Genomic DNA, 14,578 nt, shown 5'->3' with positions numbered 1-14,578 from the left:
GCAACTACTGAAATCTCATGTAGCATTTATGCGTTAAAAAATAATAGAATCTAGCATTTATATAATTTAGTACGATAGTAAGTGGAGCATTTAATTTAAGTAAAACTTCTTTTAAAACTTTTAATTCTAAAAATAAATATCAACCATGGGCATCAAAACAAGGATTTTTTTTTTTGTTGCCATTTAACATGATTTTGCTAACAATTTTGTTTGTTGTCAAGTTTTTTAAACTAGTTTTTGAAATTATTTTATAAACTAGTATCTCGAGTCTTTAAGGCTCGAGTTCAATGTAAAAACACAAGCTTTTAAAACTCTAATTCCAAGTGCTGATGGAGGTTGATCTGGATATCCACGTGAAAATCAGGTCTCTAAGACTTGAGTTCTGTAAATCATAAAGCACAAAAAAGAAAGGTAGAGTCATAGATCTAAAGGGCAAGATTAGATCAAAGGGCAAAGTAAAGCACCTGTATAGATCTAGAGAAGAGAAGAGATCATTCCAAAAGAGAGGTTTAGAAAGAAGAAGAAGGATCAGGACAAAGGAAGAAGGATTCACTTGGTTTTCTTTTAAGGTAGAGATTAGAGTTTCACGTAGGTGGGTTTTTTTTTTTTTTTTTTTTTTTTCACATTAAAATTTGTACCTTAGAACTCGAGATGCTACTTAACAAATATGTTTGCAAAACTTGCAACTAACAAAATTGTTAATAAAATCAGGCTAAATGGGAAAAAATCCATTAGAATAAATATCAAGCGTAAGATAGTACTATCTATCTTGCCAATGTTAGACTTCAGATATTGAACATTGGAGTTTAATAATGGTTTTTTCTAGAAAAATATAAATCCTGGTTTTTAATTTTGACATGGAAAAAACAGATTCACAATCCATGTGTTTGGGAGATATAAAATTTTTACATTCTTAAACTACTTCAAATAGAAAAATGTATTAACAAGAGTCTTTTTTTTTTTTTTTGAGAGAGAGTTTCAACCTATGACGTCCACTCTTGATGACAGCTCTTTATTATCAGACCAAGACACCAATCAGTTTTTGGTGTAACCGGGAATTGAACCCCAGATCTCTTATACAACCGTCAGAGACTTTACCAGTTAAGCTAATTGGAACCTACATATTAACAAGAGTCTACATCATTTGAAAGCAAGATAATTTTTCAAAAATAATTTTTAATAATTTTTAAATTTTTGTGTCTTAATTAAGATTCTTATACTTTAGGAGAGATAGACAAAGCTATTTGATTAGTATTTTTTGCTAGGCGAAGGGCTTTACCTTTTATTTATTTATTATTATTATTATTATTATTTTTATTATTATTTTTCTATACTATAAGATAGATAGATATAATATATTTTATTGTATTCGGGCCTTAGGCCATTGCTTAATTGGCCAAAGGGTTAAGCTGCCTTGTTTAGAATTATTATTATTATTATTTTTAATAAAAAAAGTGTTGTAGTAGTTTATTCTAATTAGGGCCTTTTGTTTTTAAAGAAGGTTTTTACAAATGTCACATTAAATCTTGATGTGAGTGTTTATGACAAATCAAACATTTTATTAGTGTTCTTTAACGCAAAAGAAACCTCCTAGGGTTTAAGTTAGTTGCAAACTAACTCCCCAAGTTATTAATTTTGTATTATTGATCCTTGAGGTTTATCAATTATCCAAACGGACCAGCAAAAAGATACCTGACACTCCACCAGCAACTGGTCAGAAAGTTGCCAATGTAGCAAACACAAGCTAAAAAAATTAAGTGGAAGCCCCCAGATTTGAATAGCTTCAACACAAACTTTGACGGTGCCATGTTCTTAGATGGGAGAGGCAGGTTTGGGTGTGGTGATCCGTAACCATTCAGGAGAAATCATTGAGGCATTATTTGAAAAAATGCCACAACCACCTTCAGTTACTTGTTTGGAATTACTAGTAGCAAGGCAGGCTGCCATTTTTGTCCACGAAGTGGGACTTCATGATTCCATATTGGAAGGAGACTGGGAAATTGTCATCAACTCTCTTCGAAAAGGTGATATTTTTCAATCTACTTTTGGTCATCTCTTTAAGGATACTCTATTCTATGTAAACTCCTTGAGGAGCACTAGTTTTTCCCATACTTATAGGCGAGGCGATTCTATAGCCAATGCTCTTGCAAAGAAAGCTAGATTGAATTCTCCTTTAACCGTCTGAATGGAGTCCGTTCCACTAGACATCAATACTTTTGTTTTGGCTGACAAGCTTTTTTCTTAATCAATAAAGCCTAACAAAATGGATTCTAAAAAAAAAGAAAAGAAAAGAAGAAACTATCCAAATTGACTACTCCATATCAACTTTTGTTAATAATAACTGACAACATGTGATCACATTATTATATTAAAAAAATCATTTTAAAAGTAATTGTGGGGAGTAAAAGGACCCAAATGGGCATATGGGCCTTTGGACTGTAGCATGAAGGACCGACCTGCTTCAGGATTAAACTCTACGAAGTGGCCAATACGCCGAGGGTCCGAGGATACAGCCGAGGACGAGCTTATCCTCGAACAAGCCCTAGAGAACTCAAAACTTCATTATGAAGGTCGAGGCACAACCCTGGAAAGACTGGTGGTTAAAAGTGGGACATCCTGAATCTTCTAGATGCACCAGTATTAAAGAAAATATCAAGAGCAAAGGCTGCCACCTCCGCATTAAAGGCTCTGCACCTACCTCCCTGGCCGCATTAATGGGGAAGTGACCCTTGAACAGTGAGGTGGAAACTTCTAGTCACTGTTCAAAAAGTATCAGCGAAGGAAGTATAAAAGGGGGGTAAAGGCCAAAGAAAAGGGGGATCAGAAAAACGAAGAAAGAAATTAAGAAATTGTAATTTTGAAAGAAGAAAGAGAAATAATAAAGAAGTAGTCCTCGGCTCGAGTCCGAGGAGATCCATTTGTCATTATCGTTTGTTATTTACTTGTGTTTGATTATAAAAGCCTGTTATCAAGCTCCCAGTACTTCTAACCTAGATTTCAAGCCCACACTCTACAAATTTTATTGTTTAAGGCTCATTGGGCCTGAGCCCATAATCTTCTTTGGGTCCAGGTGCAATTGTGCACTTACAATAATACCTACATAACTCATGACCATTATCTATCAATTTTTTTATGTGATTTTTCCTATCAATTATAGTTAAAGGAATTGTATGGGCAGCCAATTTGGACAGATTTTAAATCTCAAGGTTCAATAATGTAAAATTGATAGAATAGGAGTTGTATGGGCGCAATTTGGCGCATAAACCCAAAAGAGAAAAGGGAGAGACCCAATGAGCCCAATACAATGAATTTGTAGAGACTGAGTTAGAAAACTAGGTTCTAATGAGTTTAAACAACAATTATAGTAGATAAAGATGACAATAGAGTAAAGATGAACTGATTTAATTTAAGGAAAATCGTCACCGGACACAATTCGAGGAGGTTGATTCTTGTCTCTATTTCTTTTGGGACTAATTACAAATATTGTTCTTGGTTTTACAGTGTTTTTCTCTTTATTCCCTGATCCCTTTCCCACATGGTCTCCTCTCTCTTTTATACTATATTCTCTATTTTATCTCTACTTTCCACGTGTAAATCGAATTGCTGGTGTTGATCATTGTCCCATCAGCACATTCCTGAAATCTTTAGAAGTAGCTGTAAGGCTGAAACTACTGTTCAGGTATCACTTTCTCATTAATGCAACCAGAGAGTTAGTTATAGAGCGTTCAATGCGGTAATAGCTGCTTTTCTTTAGATATTTTATAGCTTTCCTTTGTCCTGAGCTCTCATGATGTATATCCTTATCAATAGAATCTCCTAGAACGTTACTTCTAGATGGCAAACTGTACCTTTTGACCTCTACTTCGCCCAGCCGAGGAAGCATCCCTCCTCGGACCCCCTTGTCGGATCATTATAACCAGACCCCTTTCTTTATTTATCAATGCCGAGCTTTATAACAACGTTTACCCGTCCTCGGACAACTAGGCATCTATGGACCTAACCCCCGGTCCAATATATACTACTAGACCTATTATCCCTACAAGAGTCAATTGGCATCAAACCCAAATCCCAGTGGGTCTTTTTGCATTTTACCTTTAATCTTTTTGAAAGCTAATAATTTAAAATGATTTAATAATTCGTTCGTACATGATTTCTTATATTATCAATAATTTTGAAATTTCATTACTATCATATGCACATCATCATGATTCAAATTTGTTAAACATTAATTAAAATAAAATACAAATAAAATATTGGTTAAAGCACAAATCTTGTCCTTCAAGCTTCAATTATTGGACAAAATTCAATATGGTCCTTAACTACTAATTGTGTCCTCGATTTTAAGAAAAAAGTCATTGTTATCCTTGGTTCTTCTTTTTGTTTAAATTTTAATGAAATTAATAGTTGAAATTGATTTAATTTTTAAAGTTTACACTTTTCATAATACTCCGTAACGTTTTCTTTTTTGGATAAGCATCATAATAACATCTTAACATGTGCTCCATTATCCACATTGATTAATTTTATTAAAATTTAAATGAAGATGAAATTTAAAGATGAAGTTGACTTATTTTTGAAATTTAGTAGACCAAATTAACACAATTAGTAGTTCATAATCAGAGGTGAAAATTGATTAATAATTGAACTTTTGAATTATTTGATTTGTCCCAAATCTAAAGTATCATGGATCAATTATTAAAAATCCAAGATTGATACTCGCCTTCTAGTCCAAGTTAATATTTGTAAAAGTCTTTTGTTTTCATTAGTTAATTAATGGAATGTAGCATGAAACAACCCCAACGTGAAATGGTGCTTGTTGCGAACGTTACAATTTCGTTTTAGCTAAGCAACCACACTGCGTGTTAAAATTTCTTTTCTGATGAAAGCAAAAGATTAGTAGATGTGAACAAAGTCATTATACTTAATTGTTTTTTTTTTTCTTTTGATAGAAGTCATTAATTATGGGGAATCTCACAGTCCCAGATGGTACTTTACAAAACAGGAAAAGTGGTTTGGTTTGGTGGTTACGGAATCGATAGGCCCCAAAATGAAAGATGATATTATGAATGGTGTAGCGTCATATTCCAGTTTTAATGATTTATATCATTCCAAAAACATTCCAGTCTGTCACATAGACCCTCCAAACTTAAAAATAAGCGAACATGGCCACTTTTCTCTTTTTCTTAATTAAGCTTTTTATTCTTATTTTAAATTTGATGTGTTTGACGAATTATGCAGTACGTCTATGTTTATTGTTATGGTTTTTCTACATGCTGTACCATGGGGCCATGGATTTTAACTTTGAAGTAATTTTTCCATTTCATCCGTTTACCTTATGGATTAAGATTTGGTTCGAGTAGAAAGGGAAAGAATGAAAAAACGGAAAAGACAAAATAGCGATACTGATTGTTATTTTCTTTTGTTTGGTGGAGAAGCAAACTTAGTAAAAAGAAAGAGATATAGGCGAGTATTTTCTTCTAGCTAGGCTTACAATTTTTTTTTTCCCTCTCCAAAACAGAGAAAAAACACATCTTAGTCAAAACAAGAATGTAAACACACTGAGTCAACCAAATAAAGTTTGATTCATTTTCTATTTTCAGTACCAAACATACCTTTATGAATGGAAGATTTCACAATGCTTGTGTTTGAATTTTTGGATTTGAAACCAAGAGATTTAAAGAACATATGCTAGTGTAAATTGTTAGCGTTAGTTTAATGTTGGCTAGTTCCGTGTCAAAGTCTTGGTTGTAATTGTAATGATCTCCATCTATACAATTTATTTGAGTTGTAACAAATTGAGTAATCCAGAAAGAAGAGCTTAAAGAAGAAGTTCAAGTTGCTGCTGTGAAAACCTTGATTGAGCGAGATTTACGATGTTAAGTAACATGTAGCGTGAGGGCCTTAAAATGGACTTACATAGAAACTCGTTCGACACACTCTAGATACCTTGGTCGAGTGAGATTCTATGTAAGTGAGGTGATACATAGAGAGAGAGAGAGAGAGAGAGAGAGAGAGATATAAATTTTTCCTTCTTTGAAAAGTGGATAAAAAAAAGAAAGGAAAAGTAACCTAAATGTGAGTGAGATGATATGTATCTTCTTTTTCTTTTTTTCTTTTTTTGAGAAGAATGTGATACATATCATCTTTTAAAAGGTAGGTGAGTAAAAAATTGAAAATACGAAAGCCAAAATTGAAATAAATTTTTTCTTTTTTGACAATTGGACTTAACTTTCTTGAATTTGTAAAAAAAATTGCACATTAATCTCCAACGACAATCTCATAGTCCACTTTGTAAGATTTGATAAAGTGCAAATAAAAATCACCATCAATAAACTTCGCAGTAATTAGTGGAACCCCTCTAATGTCATTTTTTGACAAATCTCGTTGAGGAGGTGCCGAGGTATCCCGTGAGCCTCAGAACTTCGTGCATTGGGTCAAATATTGGCCCATATAAGCCTAGGCCTTGCAGTCTAGTTAGAGCTGGCTAGAGGTCCAATTGGGTCGGGTTCATATTTGATCCAATCAGGTTTGGGTCATTGTTTTCATGATTCAAATTGGTCATTATTTTTAGACGTATGGTGGAACGGCTCGGGTTTGTCTCACCCCGCGGGCCCACTCTTGTTTTCTCCTCATCATTAAAAATAGATTAATTATTAATATATAAGTTAATTAAAGGTACCTTTCCAAAAAAAAAAAAAATTAAAGGTGAAAATACTATTTTAGTTTCTGCATTTTAGGGTTATAGTCAATTTGATCTCTATATTTTGGTAGCAATTGATTCAGTCCTTGCTATTTTCAATTAGAAATCAATTTGTTCTTTATCGTCAATTCATTAACAGAAAATAATTACGTGGCAAATAATGTGCACTTGTGTCATACTTTAAGCTGACATCACTAAAAAAAAAAATTCACATTAAAAATTTCACCTCGACATTAAATTTTTTTTCGTATTAAAAAATCATTAAATTTTTTTTTAAAAATATTCAAAATCTTATTTTCTTTTCTCTTTTCCTGCTCCTTCTTACTAACCAAACAAATCTAAATTCACTTGCTCACGTGTTTCTGTAGACCCAATAATCACACATTCTTACAAAGATAATCACACAAATCAACACAGGAAGAATAGCTTTGGTTTGGAGGCTCCGGTATTACTTGAGACTCCCATCCTAATCCCAGACCATAAAAAAACAAATATTTTTTATATATTAAATTTCTTGTTCTTCTTCTTTTTTCAATATTTTATACACACTCTAAAATTTCTCTTCCATGTCTTTCAGAGGAGTAAATTTCTTTTACTGCAAACAATTTCACTTTTTTCCTTTTTAGTAGATCTCATCTTACTTCGGGTTTAGCATTTTTTGAAGTGAAGATTCTTTGTAATGTTTAGTTTGCATGTCATTCTATGACCAAATCTGAGATTGCAGATTGAAACCACGAACGAGTTCGTGAAGGCCTATGAACTTAGTTTCTTGGCCGGGTCAGAAGAATTGGAGTAAATGAATTTAAAGATCTTTTTGGTACAGTAATAGGAAAGATTAAAAGAAAAAAGGATTTTTATTTTTAATTATTTATTTCAAATGATGAGGTGTAATTTTTTAATGTCAATTAAAATTTTATTATTTATTTTTAGCCATGTCAGCTTCAAGTGTGTCACTTGTGCACACCATTTTCCTTGTAAGTAGAGACTAAATTGATTGCAAGTTGAAAATAATAAGGACTAAATTGACTAATGCCAAAATGTAAGGACTAAAAATGGTGTTTTCGCCTTAATTAAACATCAAATATTTTTATTATTGGGGTTTTTTTAGAAGAATGTGGTTTATATCATTCTAGCAATATAAATTCAACAATTTACCACCATAATGCGAAAAATATCCTAAATATTTTTAAAATATAGTTGTGAAAATTACGAATCATATCATGAATTGAATTTCTTATTTTTGTGTGTCGTGTATCATATTTTATGTCATATAATAAATTTTTTTCCATTTGCTTTGCACTAAAATTTAACAAATCTATTTGAATATGTAAATTAAAAATGCATTTATATTATCAAAAATAAACTGATAACACTTAAAAGTAATGTTTGAATATATAATGTTCTACATATTGCATATTCAACAATGCTAACTAACATGCACCAAAAAAAAAAAAAAAAAATCTCAATTAGTAGGTGGTCTACGACTATCACAAGATTAATACAATTTATTACCATAAAGTAGTGAGTTCTATTTAGCTCAACTAATAAAATATATTGTTTTAGAATAAGAGATTTGAGATTCGATTCTTCATCTACATCATAAAATTAATTGGTGTCTTGGTTTGATGGTAAAAAATTATCATAAAAAAATTTACCATAATTCAGTATAGCATGTGCGATTGTGCCCCATGATCTTAGGTTTTCTCAAAATTTTCAATTTCTAGATGGATATTGATTCTTTTGCACCCTTCCCTTCAACACCCTTATTAAAAAGTAAAAAAAAAAAAGTTTGTCAAATTGAAGTTTCATTAATTGAATGTGGACTCTCTCTCTCTCTCTCACTAAAAAGGCAAAAATGTGTCAAATTAAGTTTCCTCCCTAGCATTGAATGCGGACTTTCTTTTTTCAACTCTAAACCCTCTTTCAGACGGAATTTTTTTTTTTTTTTTTTTCCAACTCTAGCTAAACCCACTCTCAGTGTGTGTGAGTGGGGGTGGAGGTATCAAAACAATGTCTCACCTTCAAAAAATACAAGATCAGATTGAATAAGTCTTGGATCCTTTGTGCAGGGGTTTTAAATAAGTTGATGCTTCTGCTACTAGGCTTTCAGAGTTAAAAAAAAAAGAAAAAAAGAAAAAGTAGCAGAATAACAATAAAGATATTAAAGAATACTGCTAAGCTGCGGCCAGCCCATTGTTTCTGGGCTTAGGTTATTCAGCCCATTCAACAGTGACTTGTAAACTGAAGAAAGGGATTAATTTAAAGATAAAGGGAGAATCAAACATCAAAAGAGGAAGACAAGGAGAATCTAGCTTATGTCATTTCCACATCTCTGCATTGTCTAATCTCCAACTATATGAACCTTTATTAAACACATAATATATATATATATATATCTATTTTTTTTAACAAAAGAAAGCGGTGGAAAGAAAAGCTTGCGTAGATCAAGAAAGTAGAAAGGAATCACAATATGTGAACCTTTAAGAAGATTTATTTATGTATCTTATGTAACTTTATGCAAAAGCTCCTGCTTTTCTCATTAATTAAGTATTTTTTAAAACTTAAATTAAGGAAAGAAAAAGACAAAAAATTAACACGGTTCTTCGGCGGCATTACATTGTATTGTTCATGGTATTATTAGGTGGGGTATGATGTACTTTTACATGCCAATGACTTCTAGGTCAAATGATAATTTGTAATGTTTTTAATGGAGATGTTTATAAAAAAGATAGAATGTGATATTATTTATCATAATCTAGGGAAGTGGTGCTATATTTTTGATGTAGGACAGAATTTGCTTTTTAATTTTTGTAATTATTTAATTTTAATATTTTTATGTAAAATTTGTTTTTTTTTTTTTTGTGGAGAAACCAAGTTTTATAAAATTCGTTAATTTAGGTTTAGGTTTAGGTTATTTATTTTCCTTCTTTGTAGGCACTTTTAATGTTTTTTAGGTTAAATTGGGTTCTTGTTATGGTTAGATATTAATTAGGAGTTATTTTAGAATATATTTTCTTGTCTTGTAAGTTTTATGGAGCCCTTAAATAGACCCCTAAGTTTGTAAACATTTTTTTTCATAGAGAGCATTGTGTATGCTTTCTTTAGGATTCCACGACATCGGTTGGTATCAGAGCCTTGACATACCCTGATGACTAACCGGCGAGACGGTGATCACCACAACAACGACGTCGACAACATAGTCCTCACTAGGGTTGAGTTCCTCAAGATTTGTAAAGAGTCTCGTGATGAGAATCAACAATTTCTTGAAAAGAGTCAGCAAAATATAGGTGATATTGAGCAAAATATTGCTACTCTTTTTGCTAGGAAATCATCTCACAACAACAATGATCAATATATTCAAAGATGCACTCCTAACTACAAGAAAATTTCATTCTTTGATGAAGATATGTGTAGGTTGGATTTTATTGATTGACTTCCTGATTTGGAAGAGTATTTTAATTTTTGAAAGATTTGTGATGAAGAAAAAGTGTGGTTTGCATCCAATTTGCTCTTGGCAAAGAATGAAAAAGGTACTAATTGATTTATGATTTTCTAATGAATATTATGATATAATAGATTATACAAGTGTTGAATAATGATTGTATATAGTCATATGAAAAGCAATATGTTCAAAACATGAAAGGTCAACCACAAAATCAATATTATCACAATGAAGTCCATGTGTCAAGTAAATGAAAGGGTTTGAGGTTTGAGAAGAAGCAGTCCATTTCTAAAGAAAATTTTGAAGTGGTTAAAAAAGATCAAGACTTGCAACAAGTTATTAAATTGAAAATTGAAGATACCACTTGTTAGAAATTTAATGAAGATGTCAAAGAAAAGAAGGCTGAGTTGATTGTAGATAACGATAGAAATCAAAAGATGGTAATTATTGAAAATATTGTGGAAGATCTAATTGAGGTTAAATATGAGGATGAGTCCATCACCCATAATCACTAGGTTCTGATTGAATTGTTGAAGATGACTACACAATATGTTAATTTCCTTAGAGTAGAAAATTTTAATTTTATTATCAACCCTTTGTTGATTGATGTTGCAAATAAATTGAAGGTAAATGAGAAGAAATTTTATGATACACTTTATGAAGGATTTAAGTTTAAGAACCAGATCAAGTTATTAAAACATTCAAAGTATTTGTTTATTTGGAGTGGAAGATTTTAGATTTCAACTATCAACTCGATGACAAGTTTTTTTCAAGTAGAGAGGTCGGATATAGGACATAATTTGCTTTTTAAATTTTGCAATTATTTAATTTTGGTATTTTTATGTAAAATTTGTTATTTTAGGTTTATGTTATTTATTTCCTTGTTTTTTTGTGCTTTTAACACTTTTTAGGTCAAATTTGGTTCCTATTATGGTTAGGTATTAATTAGGATTTATTTTAGAATATATTTTCTTATTTGTTAAGTTTTACGGAGCCCTTTAATAGGTCCTTAAGTTTGTAAACGTTTTTTCATAAATTATTATTAATAAAATTGTTGAGACATATGTGATTTATGTTAGGAACATATGTCAATATTTTATGTAATTGGCTAATCCTTTGATAAAACGCATTTTACTTATAATTGGGTAGATCTAGGATGCGTTTAATGTTTTAAGAAATAAGGTTTCAAGTTCAAGTGTTCAAGCTGTTCAAGTGTTCAACAGCTATCTTGATAGATGGCTATCTATCGAGGTTTATGAAACTTAGTTTTTCAGAGCTGTTTTTCATCCAATCTGTGAGTATGCGTTTAGGCTTTCTTTTTTCACAACCTTAAACATATATAAGGATTATTTTAAGGGCCATCACTGAGGACACAAGTTGCATGAGTGTAGAGCAAAGTTCTGTTCATGCAAATTATGACCGGAGACAAAGTTTGCCTTAGTTCATATTTCTCTTGAAGAAGCTGCTGTGTTTATACACCATAGGGTTTTGTTACCAAGCAACTTCATGATCTTCATCGTGTAATGAACAGAAGAACTTTGCAGCCAACGTTCTTCTTAAGTTGGTGATCAAGTTGTGTACTGGGATCCTTGTATATTTTGGTTAGTCGCGTACTTGGAGCCGTGTAATATAAGGAGAGATTGTCACTACAGAACAAGTCCAATTGAGTATTAGGATAAGGATTCAACTGTAGGTTGGTATAAGGTACTGAGATTTATTTACTTGTAACTGCTTGTTGTAATAATAGTGAATTCTCATGAGTGGTGACTTTAAAATCACCCGATGGGGTTTTTGCCGTGTAGGTTTTCTCCATTCGTAAACAAATTACCGTGTCATTTAATTTCTGCTGCATATTTAATTATTTGGTGATTTGTTTGTGCTGCCATGTATATTGCATGTTAATTTGATTAATTAATTCAACTTGGCTAATTAATCAATTAATTAATTCAACTTGGCTAATTAATCAATTAATTCATCACAAGGAGTCAATACATTCTTGGCCTATCAAAAATTGTAGAGTTTCTTTCAAATTTTTCTCTAGTGGACTTTAGTTTATCTCCTTGTGAATTTAGGGATCTTCTCGTAGATTCAAGATTTACTATCCAGAAACTAACAGTTTAGTTTTTGTCTATCAAAAAAAGTATCGTGTGTGCTTTTGTCAGGCTTTTGCGACAACAATTTTTACTAAATTCTAAAAGGACTAATTATATTTAGATATTTTTATAGCTCAATTTCATTTTCATTTTTGGGTTAATTTGACAGTTTCAATAATGGAGAAGAGGAGATTTAAACTTGGGTTTCTCCTAATATGGGCAAGTAAACAATGCTACTAAGTTACAAACCTCTTCACTTTTAGATCAAATTAATCCTATACATATGGGAGGTAATATTTAAATAAGTTACACTACTCATTAAAATAAGCCAAATAATTAAAAGTACATGTGAACGGTTTTATCAATTACCATATAGTGAGTTGGAGGAATTTTATTCCAAACCAATTTGGAGGTAAAATTTTTCTATTTATTAATTATATTGCTAAATCATTGGATTTTTTTTTTTTGGAGAAAGAAAATCATTGGAGTTGATTACACGCTTTGCTAAACACATGTAGTGCCAAATCAATAGAATTGATTACAATAAGCTTTTTTTTTTTTTTGAGAAAATGATTACACTAAGCTAACATTAAAAATTGGAATGAGGGGTATTGTTCCCTACAAAAGCTAAAGTTGTTTCCACCACTTTTTTATTATTATTATTATTATTATTATTATTATTATTATTATTATTATTATTATTATTTGTACTTAGTATTACTAAAGGAAATATTATTGCTTCACACTCTAATATCCACACTCATGTACATCACTCACAAAGTGTATACATTAGATATCCACATTTTCCAATTACCGTCCACAACGCCACATTTTGTTAGTAGGTTTGTACAAAGTGTGGATGTTGGAAGATGAGACAATCATAGTCCTTAAATCACATTACTTATTGGTTTTTTTTATGATCACAATCCTTGCCACAACTTGTTGAAGTGGTCAAATATGAGTAATAGATAATCGCTTTCACATTAACCTAATACTTTTCACTAATCAAATCAACCACGTTAGAGTTGTGGTAAAAATTGTGACAAAAAAAAATTGTCATTAGACTTTCTTCCTTGTTAATTTATGATAAATTGTGCGGGCATCATTATGCCAAAAATTGGGCACTTTGGAGCACTTCGGAATATATTTTATTTGCAGAGGAGCCTCCGATAGTGTACCAGGTATTGTATGTGACAAATAATTCTGTCACACAAAACTCAGACTCCAAAGCATCTGATTCTCTCATTGATAGTTGATACATAGAATTTCCAAATTATCTACTTGAGTCCAATAGCAAGGTTGTTATTCTAAGGTTGTTTTGGTCACTTCAAAGATTCAAATCTTTCTTATTATATGTTGTAATCTTAGTGCTTCGTACTACTTTGGTTATTTCTTGGCAACTCAAGGAGTCTTAGTATATCTTCTCAAAAATAAAAGGAGTCTTAGTATATAGCTTATTGTTTAATTGTAATAGACTTATAGTATATATGCAATATTGACATAGACATAGATCAAGAAGACGCTATCATGAAGAGAAAGTATGTGGAAGGAGGAAGAGAAGAGAGTGCAGCCATTGATGAAGAAGAGGAGAAGATCAATACCTTCTTCACTTTGGTTAGAAACATCCGGGACACGCATAATCAATTGTTAATGCGTGAATCAGAGGAGAAAGGAAAAGGAAAAGGAAAAGAAAAAGAAAAAGAAAGAGAAATGAAATCAGCTTGGATCCCATCATTCAAATGGGAAGATTTTGAGGAGGATGTGCAATTGAGAAACAATTCTGTAATGCCTCCTAGTTCTTCCAAGAAGGAAGAACATTGCAAGACTGAAGAACAAGAAGAATTGGATCTCAACCTTTCACTTTGATGCGGAGTTATACTATTCTTAATAAACAAGGTACGAAGAGATTCAAAAGAAGAAAATGGTCTTTCTGCATTTTGATGTTTTCATTACATTCTTCCTTAATATGTTCACGTGTTCTCTGTCTTTAACCTTTTATTGCAGATAATAAAAACAGAGTTCTTTGGTCAATTAAGTTTGCGCAGCTGTCCCGTGAGATTTTTTCACCTTGTATTTGGTTTTATCACACATAATCAATAAATAAAGACCCATTTACATAATTTTGTTGCTAAACTATGCAGATTTGACTGGCAAAGATGTAGTTCACGGACTGAAAATTCTGTATATATTGCAATAAACTAATAGTAACACAGTACTACTATAGATAAACAATGCCCATTTGATTCTTAGTAAACTACAGAACATGTATATATTGCTTCTACTATTTGGATTAGTAATATACAAAGGTGTATCTGACATACTAGAGTGTTCTTCAACTTTCAA

The 14,578-nt window shown here is 31.6% G+C and overlaps 1 long non-coding RNA gene across 1 annotated transcript; it reads left to right on the top strand.

Moving 5' to 3' along the window:
• The first annotated feature begins 13,614 nt into the window (after nucleotides 1–13,614).
• LOC142611635 (uncharacterized) lies at nucleotides 13,615–14,368 on the top strand. The gene is made up of 2 exons (XR_012840080.1): nucleotides 13,615–14,131; nucleotides 14,240–14,368. It is a non-coding gene; the product is annotated as an uncharacterized LOC142611635 (long non-coding RNA).
• Nucleotides 14,369–14,578: the final 210 nt, after the last annotated feature.

Source organism: Castanea sativa, chromosome 10 (genome assembly GCF_040712315.1).
Source record: "Castanea sativa cultivar Marrone di Chiusa Pesio chromosome 10, ASM4071231v1".
Classification (NCBI taxonomy): Eukaryota; Viridiplantae; Streptophyta; class Magnoliopsida; order Fagales; family Fagaceae; genus Castanea; species Castanea sativa.
This window is presented reverse-complemented; position numbering and strand designations above follow the sequence as displayed.